Source organism: Moschus berezovskii, chromosome 14 (genome assembly GCF_049115385.1).
Source record: "Moschus berezovskii isolate FMDL1 chromosome 14, NW_MosBer_1.0, whole genome shotgun sequence".
NCBI classification, from domain to species: domain Eukaryota; kingdom Metazoa; phylum Chordata; class Mammalia; order Artiodactyla; family Moschidae; genus Moschus; species Moschus berezovskii.
This window is the reverse complement of record NC_142473.1, coordinates 71,130,244-71,145,687: the sequence shown is the minus strand read 5'-3', so window position 1 is coordinate 71,145,687 and position 15,444 is coordinate 71,130,244.

Here is a 15,444-nt window from a genome sequence, read left to right as displayed (position 1 = left end):
ACGAAATACCGGGTGGTATTATTATTAATTTTCTCTCTCTTACAGAGGAAAAATTAAGGCTTCCAGAGGCTCAGAAACTTGGCCCACGGTAGCTGGGCCAGCTGCTACCCCAGATCTGTCCACCCCAGAGTTCAGGCCCTGAGCTCAGGCCCATAGAAGTTTTGCTGAGACCAGATTGTACTGACTATTTTAGACAAGGGCCATGTAAGGATCACTTAGTCTGACCCTATCCAGTACCCCCAGTGGCTGGACTGTTCCCTGCTTAACAGGAGGTGATGGGTCGCTGTGGATCAGGCACAGACTCTAAGGCTTCCTGAGCGGATCGGTCTCCTCTCCACCCCCACCCCAACGCCTGCTCTCTCTGCTTCAGGCTCAGCAGACTCTGCTCCTCTCATAGGAACTCCCGTGACCTTCACCTTCCCAGCCTCTGTCCTCAGCGATCACCTAGTTTGCTCATATGTGTCTTACATCCCAGCACCCCAAGCTAGAAAGAAAGCCCTGACTTGACTGGTACAAAGAAGAGTGAGACTGACCCTCTATCATAAAATCATGCTTTTGTAAGCAGCTTTTGGAGGAAAGAGCTCTCAGCAGGAGGCACCCTTTGGTCTTGTCACTAACTTTAATCTGCGCACCCCCATGCTCCACTCACCTCCAGTCCTAGCACCCCTTTCAGACCTTTCAATCACACAATAGGTAATTAATAGGTGACCAGATCTCTTCCCCTGCTCCCCCTTCAGTAATCTCATGAACAAACTCTGTGAACAAGAAACCTTTTAAAGAAAAAAACCCACAAGAAATCAACAAGCCTGAACACAGTAGTTGGATCTGAGATCCAACTCAATGATTAACTGAGATTGTTTCCTTTTTTTCCCTTTAAAAACTTTCATGACCAAGCAGAATCACTGGAGCTGGTTTCAGGGGGACACTGAGCCCACGGTCACCCCACATTGCTGGCATTTTTATTAAAAGCAACTTTCCTTTCTGCCAACATTTCCCTCTGTCTCTCTCTCATTGAGTTTTCAGCAGTGAGCAGCCAGCTAGACTTCATTTGGTTGTGCTTTCATTATCATTGTCTCAAACTGAGTTACTTTTTTTTTCTGGTTTTTGGTTTTGTTTGTTGGTTGGTTTACCAATTACTGATTTCTCTGCAGCTTGTGGCTAACTAAAACTTCCTTCAATCAAGTCACAACTGTCTCACTATACAGAAGGCACTCCCATACAGCTGAGAATTCCCAGTGCTTAGTTATGTCATTTGGGGAGTTCAAAAAAGAAATTAAAAAAAAAAAAACAATGCATGTGTACCATCTCAAATCACACAAAGCAGAAATGAATAAAGAAAAGTGAATAACCTCCTTGCTCCCCATTCTACCTTTTTTTCTCCCCAAGGTACCCAACATTAACAGCTTGAACCTATCTTTATAAAATATATACATACTATTCAAGGGGGATCGAACCCAGGTCTCCCGCATTATGGGCAGATTCTTTACCAGCTGAGCCACTAGGGAAGCCCAAGAATACTGGAGTGGGTAGCCTATCCCTTCTCCAGCAGATCTTCCCGACCCAGGAAACAGATCAGGGTCTCTTGCATTGCAGGCAGATTCTTTACCAGCTGAACTACCAGGGAAGCCCCCAAAAGATCACACTCTATGCCAATCAACTGTACGTCAATAAAACATTTAAAAGAAAAAAAAATTATTTTTAAGATTTCCCAGAAGAAATGGGATATAATAAAGAGATTCATAGGGCTCAAATATGAAGCTCCCACTGTGCCAATAAGCCTCTTCAAGCAGCAGTTCTAGTCAGCGTTGGGTGTTACCAGGCTCCCATGGGAGGAATTAAACTTTTAGAAAAGAGAGTACGTCTCTCAAGTGGAAATTTTGCCTTGATAGATTCACCTGGATGCGTCCTAGCTTTCTGCTGTGCCAAAGAGCTTTCTCCTGAGCATTCAGTCTCCGCCACCTGAGCCACCCACAGCTCCTGCTAAGCCCTCCATCACCCAGGAGTTAGGCTGGGGCACCCTGTTGTTCCATCCAGGCAGGGTTTCCTGCCAATTGTGGGGAAGGAGGTACCTTTGAAATAGGGCAGGAGTTCAGCTCTGAAGAGAGAGTATCTTTGATCCTAGAGAGGAAGGGAATGTACAGAGATTACTTGTTTCTGATTTTCTGGGGGTCACATACTCCTGAAAGCTATAGATCTTTCCCCCCAAAAAAACGTGCTTATTTTTCTGTTAGTTGCTTAGTCGTGTCCAACTCTTTACGATCCCATGGACTGTAGTCCACCAAGCTCCTCTGTCCACAGAATTCTCCAGGCAAGAATACTGGAGCAGGTTGCCATTCCCTTCTCCAGGGAATCTTCCCAACTCAGGGATTGAACCTGGGTCTCTTGCATTGCAAGCAGATTCTTTACCATCTGAGCCATCAGGCAGATCTGCACAAATTCAGGGCATGCACAAACTTCCTGAAGAAGTCACACGGTCCTCAGGTCAGCAACCCGGCTCCAGGTACACTGTAATCACGTTCCTTCCTGAGGTCCACCCAGCACTTGGCATGGATCGGACACAGCATATTTTTCTGTGATTCATTAACGCTTCCCTTCTTCCCATCACTGACCTTGTGTGAGGTCTTCCTCAGGCTGGATGTCACGTGCCTCCTTCTTCCTCCAGCCATCCTGTTTGGAAAGATAAACCCACTTCCTAGCCCTCAGAAAGCTCTCACTGGGCACAGAAAGCCATCATCAATGCCACGGACCAACGCCATTTTTTCCTGCTGTTGCTATTACCCTGACCTGCTTTCCTAGCCTCGGGTGCAAACCCACACTGGAAAGACTTTTCTCTCTAGCCTTTTGCCATCTGGATCAGTCTTCCGGAATCTTCCTGAAAGCTGTAAATCTTTCAAGTAAACTAGATTTTCCTCCCTGGCCTCTGCTTGTAAATATGATGACACTGTAGTTGCTAAATTTTTACAAAGGAAGTTTGGCCAAAAAAGAAAAAATGCTAAAAAAAAAAGTCAAATTCAAATGGCCAAGTAAGGATTTCCGTTGGTATTCGTGCTGCCCCCTCCTGGTTGGAAAGAAGCACTACGTAAACTGGACTACTCGGTCAGTCGATTCTTGCTCAAAATCCTCACCATTTTACTGTATCTTGATTTTTAATAGGAGTCCTACAAACTAATGCTTATCTTTGTTATTTACAAAGGCAGGGTACATGGGTGTCTATTTTAATACCTCATAATGTCCATGAAATGTTCTTGCCCTTTGATCCAGGAATTTCCTTTCCAGGAATCTGCCCTGAAGAAATAGAGAAATGTAAGCAAGAGATTACCTTCAGGAATGGCCATCTTGTTATTGATGATAGTAAAATAAATAACAAGGTTAAATGTCTAACACCAGATGGTATAACACAGCCATAGGGTGAAATATTATGTTCACCTTAAAATGATGTTAATGGAGAATTTTTAATAATATGAAGAAATGTTCATAACATGTCAAGTAAAACAGGATGCAGAATGATAAGCTATGTACAATCACAACTAACTTTGCATTAAAAAAGAAATCTGGAAGTAATACATCAAAGCTTAATCCAGCTTTCTCTGAGTAGTGGAATTAGGCTATTTAATACATTCATATGTTTTCCAGTTTTCCTTTAAGTGTGTGAATCGTAAAACCAAGAAAAAAAATCATAAAACTTATTTCTACATGGTGTAAGGAACATGGACTTTAGAATCAAATAGCCTAGGTTTATATCCTGACTCTGTGTCCTTGGAGTGATTCAATCTCTCCACACTTGTTTCTTCAACAGTAAGTGGGGGCTATAAGGTATCTGCATATCAGAATTATTGTGAGACCTGAGTCTGCAGAACAAACCTTACTAAACGATCCTTATCTTCCATTAGTTTCTCTCATATATTTACTTTCCCCAAACTTACCACCACTAGAAGCCCAAACTGCTTTCCCTTTGTCTTGCCTGTCTGGACACTTCTCCACAATATATCACCCTTTATTAAAATAGTATATAAGCTCCAAGGTCTAGCCTCTTTAAGGGGTTTTCACCTCTTTTCCATGAGGCCCTCTATGTGCATACAAAACAACTTTTTTTTTTCCTGTTCATCTTTTGGTCAGTTTAACTCACAGATCCTAGGTACTGAACCTAAAAGGATAGAGGAAAACTTCTTTTTTCTCTTCCTTACACTATCAACATTTGCAAACTTCTATCAGTGAGCAGGAATAATGCAGTTCCTATAAACTGTGGTGCATGTTTAGTTGAAGTCCCTTATAGCTGTCTTTTAAGGTGCTTAGACCAACTACCATCTTGCATTGAAAAGATCACCAAGGCAGTTGAAACGATATTTCAGAGATAGGATTGTAAAACCCTTATAGTCAGCCTCAGACAATGAAGAAAATCTTTAAATAGATAGACAGCCACTTAGGGGTAAAAGGGGCCTTCCCAGTGGCTAAGTGGTAAACAATCGGTCTGCCAGTGCAGGAGAACTAAGAGATGCAGGTTTGATTGCTGGGTCAAGAAGATCCCCTGGAGGAGGAAATGGCAACCCACTCCAGTATTCTTGCCTGGAGAATCCCATGGACAGAGGAGCCTGGAGGGCTACCGTTCATGGAGGGGTGGGGATCGTCAGAGTCGTACATGACTGAGCGCACACACATGCATTTAGGGGTAAAGGCTTGAAGTCTTACATATTTTTCACACAAGGGTAGGAATATTAATAATAAAACACTTGACAATTTATGAATCTTGAATACCACTCAATGACAGAAGTTGAGAGCTCCTTTCTAACATCCATTATACTTATCAACATCCTACAAATTTCACCAATGAATATCTATTTTTGACACTTAGTTTGCTCATTTTGGTGTCTCTCAGAGGTAAAGGGAGCCAAAGTACTTTAAATGGCCTCTTCTGGAGTGATAATTTTCTGACATAATCCTAGCTGACCACCCATGGAGAGCAGATGCCTGATTAGAATGGTTGCTGCCCTAGGGTGTCACTCAAATGTGCGTGCATCCTCTGTCACTCAACCATGTCTGACTCTTTACCACCCCCTGAACTGTAGCCTGCCACGATCCTCTGTCCATGGAATTTTCCAGAAAAGATTACTGGAGTGGGGTGCCATTTCCTACTCCAGGGGATCTTTCCTACATGGGTTTGAACCCATGTCTTCTATGTCTCCTGCACTGGCAGGCAGATTCTTTACCACTGAGCCAACTGGGAAGCCTGTCACTTCAAATAAGTATATATAAATATCACAGGACCTATGCTGCATAGTTTGAGAGTAAATCACATAGATAACACCTATAAAGCAATAAAGGCCCTGAAACAGGTAAGCACACCAAATTATGTGATTAGTAAGTCCGATGCAAAAATTCTAGGTTGCTCCATATTCTGAACTTTGCATTGCTTCCATGTACTTACTCCCTTACAGGTTTTGAACTATAAAACTGGAAAGAGGAAACTTGATTTAAAATAGAATCAGGATGCCAGAAGGAAGCTCTCTTGCCTTTCTACTTCTTTCTTTCTGCAGATCCCAAACAGGAAGAGACTTGCTTTCATCTCCAAGTGGAAGGTTACTACTTTGGAACCCCAGCAGGAGGAAGGAGGATTTTCTCCTTGCCTGCCAACAGCCTAGCCAATGAGAGATTGTTGCAACTCAGCCAATCAAAAGTCACCACACTATGCACTCCCAGTTTCCTCCAATGGACTCTTTATTTACAACAGGCTGTCCTAGCTTCTCCTTTTCCTCTATGAAATAAGGGTCTTCTCTCTTGCTTCTCAGAATGTGCCTGTGGTTTTTGCTAGAGCATGTTTGTCTCAAATTGCAATTCTCTGCCATTTCTAAATAAACCCATTTTTGCTGATAAGCCCATTTTTTGAAATAAACATAAAATTGGCTGTTTTATGTTTATAGAAGGTCAAACAGATTAAGTTTTTTTTTCCAGTGAATTTCTGTTTTCCCATTCTTTTCTGAAATGTGGCTATATTGAATGGGACAAGAAGCCTGGATGGTAAAGGCCTTCAGTCAGAATACGCAGAGGAGAGAGTCAGTGCTGATCCCCAGGTTCCTAGGGTCAAAAAGTTTATCCCCCCACCCTCACCCACTCCAGGGCTCACTGCACCTCAAGAATCCCATTAGAAGGGCTGTTTTGGCATTCTGAGAGTTCTCCATTCAATGTGGTTTTATCAGAGGAATTAAGCCAGAAAGCATGCAGCTCAGATAACAGGATTAATTAACATTCTTCTCATTCTACAGACAACTGATCTGGGAGGAGTGCCTCCTGTGTCTTGCTGGTCCTACTGCGGTGGGCCAGGCGCAGGCCTGGAGCTGCCCAAGGCTGGTCTGGGATTTAAATGGCTCTGCTGAATCCTAGCCTTCTCTAGGAACGATGTGTTGTGAACAAAACAAAACAAAACTCCCCTTTGTTCTCACGGGGCTTTTCCTCCTCCTGTTGGCCCCACTGGTTTTCAGCTTTGTATTTCCAGGCTGGTGTTGATATACGGAACCTGGCAGCTAATAATGATTGTAGCAATAAGAGTGGGCACTACCATTTATGGAGCCGTCCCTGTGGACCCACATGAGGTATTCACGATATCCATGTGGAATGAGCCTTCACTAGAGGCCTCAGTCTCACCACCAGCCCAGCTTGAGTCTGTGGCACCATCCCAAGAGGCTTAGTGGTAAAGAATCCACCTGCCAATACAGGAGACAAGGGTTTGATGCTTGGGTCTGGAAGATCCCTGGGAAAAAAAAAAATGCAGCCCACTCCAGTATTCTTGCCTGGGAGATGTCATGGATAGAGGAGCCTGCTGGGCTCCAGTCCGTGACATTGCAAAGAGTTGGACATGACTGAGTGACTGAGCACCCCCACCCAAAAGATCCGCCTCCAGTATGACATTTGTGAGCAATGGTTCCTCCATTGAAGACCATAAGCAGAGAGAAATATGCGGACTTGGACTCATAGTGTTACCACCTAGGGCTGACTTTAAACTTTTCCCAATAGGTACCTCCTCTCCCCACCATCCCCAAACTTTTCTCTTCTACCACCTGTCTCTTCATTTCTCCTGTTTTTCTTCCCCACCCTCAGCATCTATAATTCCCTTGATTTTTCAGAGCTGTTAGGCACTCGCTCTCACTTTGCAAAGCCCAACTGACACTCAGGAAAGGAAAGCTAGCTTCATCCCTGGAACCCAACTTCATGGCCCCAAGCACCTGTCTTGTGGGCAAGGGGTTCCTCAGCATGTTCCAGTTACTGCATTAGTTCATATAATTCTCTTGACATTCTTGAGAGGGAAGATTCCTGAGGATCATTCTCATTTTGGACAACGAGAAACAGGATCAGAGGTTAACTTGCCCATGGTCACAGCCAGCTTCAGAATTGAGAAATCCAGACCTGTGAGGGGTCTTAATGGCTCGGTTTACTGTGACCATATGTCTCAGTTATCCCTGGAGAGTACCAGTTTAAGCCAGTGTTCTTCATACTCCATGGCGCCCCAGTCTGGAACCTTATGATCACTCTAACTACGCTATGGACTTGTCCGTCTTTGCATCCACAGTGCCTGGCAGCCGGAAGTGCTCACTGAATAGCTTCAGAGATACTTCCTGGGTGGGTCTTGAGACAGACATCAACCATCTGAACCAGCCATACTTCCCCTGCCTCTGCCTCAAAGCCTTTGAAGAGGGCTCTGTTGCAAGGCTGTCAGGCAGCTAACCTAACGAAATGAATTTCTCTCTGTGCTTCAGGCTCCATTCATCTCCCTGTGGATCACAGCACAGCGGGGCTCAGACAGGCTGGGCGACCACAGTGGACACCTTCACAAAGGCTGAAGTCATCATATTTCATCCTTACCTCCCTCCCTGGGAGACAATCAGGATTGAGATGGATTACACTTGTTCATGGGCTAACGTTTCAAGTGAGAGTTGGATGGAGGCTTAATAGAATTAATTAATTCTCCGTGTTCCAAGAAGGGAGGGAGAAGGAGATAAGGGAAAACTCTCCACCACAGCAGGCTCTCTGATGGCCCCAAAGACTCTGGCAGGTGCTCACTGGTTTCTTTCTATGCCTTGATTTCCTTTGGGGCAAGGTTAGTTTTGTTCAGAGCAATAAGGAAAAGCAACCTTTCCCTGATGGCTTGTTATTTGTACAGGAAATTAGCTCGATGGGTTTGGATTTTCAGTGTGTCGACTTTAGGGTGCATAGGGGCCAGAATCCCTCCCTGCTCCACACATTGCCCCCCTCCACCTCTCCCTTTGGAGCAGGGACATAAATCTCAGTCCCTAACGTGAGAGACAGCAGGTGGTGCTTAAAAACTAAGACTGTGGGGCTAGAATGCCTTGCTAAGAGTTCCAGCCCTTACACTACTTTTAGTATGGGCCTTCATGTTCTCATCTGTAGAATGGGGTTAATAACAGTACCTCTTCCAAAGGTGACAACGAAAGGTGAAGCCCTTAGTTCAGTGTCTGACATATAGTGCCACCTACCTGTGCTGTGTGCTGCTGGCTGGTAAGGAAAATTAACGTGGATAAAGGTGTCTAGGTAATAGGAAGGGGGATGCTGTGCCAATTTAGACAGAAAGTGCTCCATCTGAACTAGACAGCCTGAACCTGTGGGCATACAGACCCAGTGTTTCCAAAATCTTCCAGTTTTTCAGAAGAAGCACCCCCGTCCAGATTTTGTGTGATATCTTCCAAGTTGTGAATGCTGATGATGAATTTAAAAAACATGAAATGCTGGGTTGCACAGGACAATCAGTGGGTCTGATGCAGCTTGGGGCCTGCAGACGGCAGCCTCTTCGTACTTACTCCATGCTGTCACCACAGAAAGGAGGAGACCAAAGCGATGCCGCTTCCAGGAAATACAGCGGTGGGTGAATTGCTTTTGTTGCATCCAAGGTAGTATTTGACAATCAAAACGGGGGACAGGGGACAGGATTGAGCAGTTGAGACTCAAATGGGCAGTGGTAGGTTGGCAGTGCCCAGCCCAGGGGCACTCAGTAGGGAAAAGGCATCCTAGTCTAGGCAAAGTTCCTGCTGGGACAGGGTGGAAGATAAAGTCCAGATTGTGGGTGGCTACTTACAGGATGTCACTAAATCTTTGAATCAGCAGACTTGCCCTTATTTTCCATCACCATCTTAACACAGGACCAAGAGCCCGGCCTCAGGCACCAAACTTCATGGATTACATCCTGGCTCCACCCACTTTCAGCTATGTGACTTTGAACAAGTAACTTTACTTCTCTGTGCCTCATTTTTATTTGTAAAAATTAATGGTGCCTGCATCCTGTAAATAGCCATTCACAATCTGGACTTTTATCTGCCACCCTGTCCCAGCAGGAAGCTTGCTTAGACTGGGATGCCTTTCCCTTACTGAGTGCCCCTGGGCTCAGTACTGCCAACTGACCACTGCCCATTCGAGTCTCAGCTGCTCACTCCTGTCCCCTGTCCTTTTTGATTGTCAAATACTACTTTGGATGCAATAAAAACAATTCATCCACCTCTGTATTTCCTGGAAGCTGCATGGCTTTGCTCTCCTCCATTCTGCAGTGACAGCTGCATTAGAAAGAAATGAAGTGATATATGGGAAAAGTTAGCATAGGACCTAACACATCATAACTACTCAATAAATATTATTATTAATATAAGTAACCATCATTTAAATAAATATTAGCTCTTACTACTCACAAAGAAACAGAAAGTTATGAAGCACTTAATGGATCTGAGTTTTAAAACCAGAGTCCATGGGAAATAGGACATTGAAGACAGGCCCTAAATCTTACTTACTACTAAATCCCCAACATGGAGCACAGTGTTCATTGAATAATGGTCTCCTGACCTCAGGGAGTGGTGGGGAGAAGCAAGACCTAAATGTGTGAAAAATGAACAATGAAAAATTAATGCTGCTCAAGTCATCAAAAGAAGAGCAATCTGAAGCAGAAGGGTATGAATATCTGAAAGAGTCAAATACAATTCGTTGAATATTCTGTTTCAGAAGAAATCAACTCAGATGCAAGCAGTCAGGGGAAAGTCTCAAGGAAACAAAGGTGTGGCTTGGATATGAAGCAAAATCACATTCCAAGAGAGCTGAGTAAATGGAGAGATGGTGACAAAGTACTAGGTGTGTTTCAGGGACAGTGAGCAAAGGAATTCGACGGGGGCAGAGTAGTCAGAACAGCTAGTAGGTGAAGGAAATCTGGAAAGCTGGATTGACACTTTATTGAAGAAGGCCCTCAAAGGCAAGCTGTGGTAGAGATTGCTAGATGTCTCCCCTTCCTTTTAAACAAAATTCTTATTTACCCAAAATATATTGATACTATACTTCTCAGCCTCAGTGGTAGCTGGGTGCAGCCATGTGACTAGATTTTGATTTTAGTTGAGGCTACTGAGACTTAATGAGATTTAAATTCTGGGATGTTGACACAATGGCTAGAGCTTTAGCAGCCATCCTAACTCTTGAGGCAAAATGCTAAGGCTTTTGGCAGGAAGGAAGGAAGGAAAGAGCCGATCTCCCTCATCAGCCTCAGATATTCTACCTCTGAATGGCTACTAAAGAGAGAAATAAATTTTACTGTTTAAGCCACTGTTATTTGGGGTCTATTTTAACATGCAGTCAAACCTATTCTTAACTGATACAGAAATCAAAGACTGTGTGCTTTATCCTGGGATATCAGGCAACCATTGGAAATTTTTTTTGGTGAATAACAAGATTCTCTGGTGGCTCAGATAGTAAAGAGTCCACCAGCAATGCAGGAGACCTAGGTTTGATCCCTGGGTCAGGAAGATCCCTTCGAGAAGGAAATGACAACCCACTCCAACATTCTTGCCTGGAGAATCCCATGGACAGAGGAGCCTAGTAGGCTATAGTCCATGGGATCGCAAAGAGTTGGACATGACTGATGAACTAACACTGACAACAAGATGAATCCTGGGTATGGAGCATACAACCCAGAATAGTCTGGAAGCAGCTATGCAATAGGGATGGAAGGAAGGAGAACCCAAAGGCTGAAAGCTCAGAGAGGAGGTTAATGCAGTCAATGAGTAAGTAAGTAAGTATTGCTCAGTTGTGTCTGACTCTTTGCGACCCCGTGCACTATAGCCTGCCAGGCTCCTCCGTCCATGGGATTCTCCAGAGAAGAATACTGCAGTGCGTTGCCATTTCCTCTCCAGTTAATACAGTAGTTTAGGCAGAATGAACAAATGAGTGTATTAGTTGAATTATCCAGAGAAACAGGACTAATAGTATTCTCGCCTGGATGATTCCATGGACAGAGGAGCCTGGCAGGTTACAGTTCATGGGGTCACAAAGAGTCAGACATGACTAACATTAGAATTCTAATAGAACTAGCAGATTTATATATATAATAAGAAATTGGCTCACACAGTTATGGAGGCTGAGAAATCCCCTGATCTGCAGTTGACAAACTGGAAACCTAGGAGAACCAAAGGGATAGTTCCAAGTCCTAGTCCAAGTCCAAAAGTAAAAGAAGACCAATGTCCCAGCTCAAAGACAGTCAGGTTGAAAGAGAGATTTCTCTATTTCTCAGCCGTTTTTGTGCTAGTTAGGCCTTCAGCTGATTGGATGAGGACTACCACATTAGGGAGCACAATCTGCTTTACTTAGTCTGTGGATTCAAATGTTAATCTCATCCAAAACACACACTCCCACAGACACACTCAGAATAATATTTGACCATTATCTGGGTATCCTCTGGCCAGTCAAGTTGATGCATACAAATACCCGTCACAAATGAGCATGTGTTGAAACCTGTTTTGAGGGAAAAATCATTCTAGGAATGGGGATGGAAAAGTAAAATATACTTGGAGTATGATGTACTTTAATAATGTTGAAAAAATTATTGCTTATTAATTGATCCAACTAAAATCTTGCCTTGGTGGCTCAGGCCAGACCAGAGAAAATCAGACAATATCATAATATTTTAAAAGGAGGGCTCCTGAGTTAGACTTCCTGGCTCCTCCAATTACCAGCTCTGCAACCTTTGGCAAGTTATTTAACTCCTCTGTGCCTTGGCTGTTTCTTCACTTACATGACAATTGGGGATAATAGTTTATGTGCTAGAGTTGCTGTAAGCATTAAATGAGAAAAGACACTCATTCATTCATGGGTTGTCATATTACACCTGTTATGTGTCCCACAGTGTGCTAGATTCTTGGAATAGAGGCATGGACAAAAGAAAATCCACTATTTGGATTAGCTAGCAAGGACACTTTGAATAAGAGAATATTTATAAAGAAAACTGGCTTTCACTTTGGCTTATTATCTAGTTGGCAGACCAAAGTTGCCCTATGGATAACTTATTTTTCTGAATTTATTAATATCCTATAATTATTCTGTCAAAGCTTCCACTTAAGTAGACTATACTGTATCTGGATTGTCCCTCAGGTAGATCAACACAATCTTATCTCCCCAATTAAATGAAAAACACAAATGTGTTAAAGCATGCTGCTCCCCAGCCTATTTCTTATTTTGAAAATAAGAGTAAGCTTTACTTTGATTGTCTTTGATCAGAATGGGAGTGATTTGTAGAGAGAAATGTTATGTTTCAGTGAAAAACTATAACCAGTTCTTGTGGGTTATCAGATTCTAGTTCTGTTCATTGTCTTTGAGACTATCTCTCCACTTTCTAAACGGGATCCTGGTATCTCACACATTTTGTCAGTAATTAATGTTTCCAATTTTTCTCTTACCTTCCTGTCTTGGCATCACTGAGAGCTAAGATGTCCTTTTCCCAAAGCCCTGCCCTCTGAACTGGATGACTTGACATAACTTCAAAAGATTTATCACCACAACAGTGTGCACCACTCAGAAGGGTCACCAGAACGCTGCATCTTCCATGGTCCCCTCTGGGGAATAACCATGACGGTGATGCTGCCAGCTGCCCTCTTCACACTACTACCCAAAGATATTTGAGCTCAATATTTAGAAATATAAACTGGCTACACTCTGGATTAAGAAGAACTGGAGAGAAGAAGAGAAGGAAAAAAAGGGGGAGAAAAATGGGTTCTGCAGTCAGTTCCAACCATTAATCTTTGTTTTTCTTTTGTTTCCATAGAAATGCTCCTCATTCAATGTCTGATTGCTTGCACCATTTGTTGTTTAGTCGCTCAGTCGTGTCCAACTCTTTGCGACCCCGTGGGCTGTAGCCCACCAGGCTTCTCTGCCTGTGGGATTTCCCAGGCAAGGATACTGGAGTGAGTTGCCGTTTCCTTCTCAGTGGATCTTCCCAATCCAGGGATGGAATTCATATCTCTTATGTTTCCTGCATTGGCAGGCGGATTCTTTACCACTGCACCACCGGGGAAGCCATATAAAGGCCTACTTTTGGCCCTACTTCCCTCTGCACCATCACCTCCTGAAATGACACACAGCTGTTAAACTGGACTGATCTGTTCCCAGGACTGAGAGGCTGGGTTAGTGGGATAGGAGCCAGTCTATTAATAACTCAGCTCCTTATCTGCGAAACTTCTAGGGAGGTTTCAGATGGGATAAATGAAGGGATCTGGAATATACCATGGTGAAGAGTCTTTGTTCTGAATTCCCCTTATCTGTGTACAGGGAGAATATTCCCAAAGAATTAAATTTTCATAAACCTCTGCCCCCAGGAAATCAGAACCAGGGAAGACTGACTCCCGTCACTGGAGATGAGAAGTTGGCACCAGGATAAGGAATTATCTAAATTCACATGATTACAAAGAGATCATCTCTCTTGAGTAATTCCTAAGGGCCCATTTATCTTTTCTAAATGTTGTTTGTTTTTCCATAAATGGCCTTTTCTTCCTCCTCGTCCTCTATTAAGTTGGTTTACCAACTCCAAATTGTGCCTCCTTGAGTCACATTTTTCTGTGAACTCCCAAATGTGAATAAAAATCTGCCTTTTCTCTTGCTAATCTATACTTTGTCAGATTAATTTGCAGAGCTCCAAATGCTGAGCATAAAGAGTGCAGAAGAAAAGTATTTTTCTCCCAAAAGATTGATTCAAATTGAGACTGCCTTGAGGGTGGTATTAAATGGATAGCTACCTGTATTACCATCATTCTGCTGTTTATCCGATGGATCTAGCTGTGGCGCACAGAGCTAGAAAACAAACTCAGTAAATATAGAATGACTTTGGCTTATATCTTAAAGATTTCATACCACCTCTGTATTTCATCTTCCACTGGTCTCTAGGGGCATTTACCCAGACGAGGATAACAGGGTTTTATTTTTATTGCTCCTAACTAAAGCAAGGTTTTAACAATCACTTACCCTGACATTTAATTGGGTCCTTAAGAATGGTTTAGATTCTTTAAATAGTTCCAGTCTTTCCAGGGGACATTTAAAAAGTCATTTCAAGAGCTTAGCAACTTTAAGAGAAACAGTCTAAAGAATCCAGGACCACCTGCCACCTGGTGGGGAGATGGGGGACAGAGGAGGATGTTAAGGACCCCAAGGGGTATGGTCAGTCAAATGAGGAATAGGATCCAAATGAGTAATATAGGATACGTGACTGAACCAGGGACTTCAAATAAATGGAATTTGGGGGTGGGGGAGGAAGTGGGAGAGGACAAGGGAAGCTGTTAATGATTAAAAAACACAAGAGGTAGATCAGCCAAGTGCAACTTTGGTTTGGATCTTGATTCCAATAAAGCAACTATTAATTTTTTTTTAAATATGAGGAAGTTGAATGGGTTGTATTAATTGTGTGTGTTATTGGTTTGAGTTGGAGTGTTTTTGTTCTTTGCTACTGGAGATACATTCTAAAGGATTTATGGATGAAAAGCTAAATTTAACTCACTTTTTACTGATAGTGATGTTAATTGTTTTCTGTGTTCTGACATGATAACCGCCACCCCCCCTGCCCCTGGCACAAATATCCTTTTAGTGATCTTTACACATATCTGGGATTATTTCCTTAGGATGGATTTCTATGAGTGCATTGTTGACATTTGCAAAAATGAACTTTTCATTTTTTTACCAACTGAGCTATCAGGGAAGCCCTCTGAAAAGCTATAGAATCTATAATTTACTTCATATAAGGAAAGAAAAAATAATGTATAACGTGGGAAAAGGGGATACAGATTGTACCAGAATAGCAAAATGATAATTATTAAAGTTAGGTTATAGAGTCATGAGGGTTCACAATACTATCTGAATTTTGCATATTTGATATTTTAAATAATTAAAAGTAAAATAAAATGGCATACATTATTGCCAGTAGTGTAAATTAATACAAACTTTTTGGAAAGCAATTTGGAATACATATCCAAAGTAATAAAAGGGTTTACTCTGTTAAAAAAATTGTCATTTTTGCTAATGTCAACAACACACTCATAGAAATCCATCTTAAGGAAATAATCCCAGATATGTGTAAAGATCACTAAAAGGATATTTGTTCCAGTGGAGGTGTTATAATGTCAGAACACAGAAAACAATTAAAATGTCTATCAG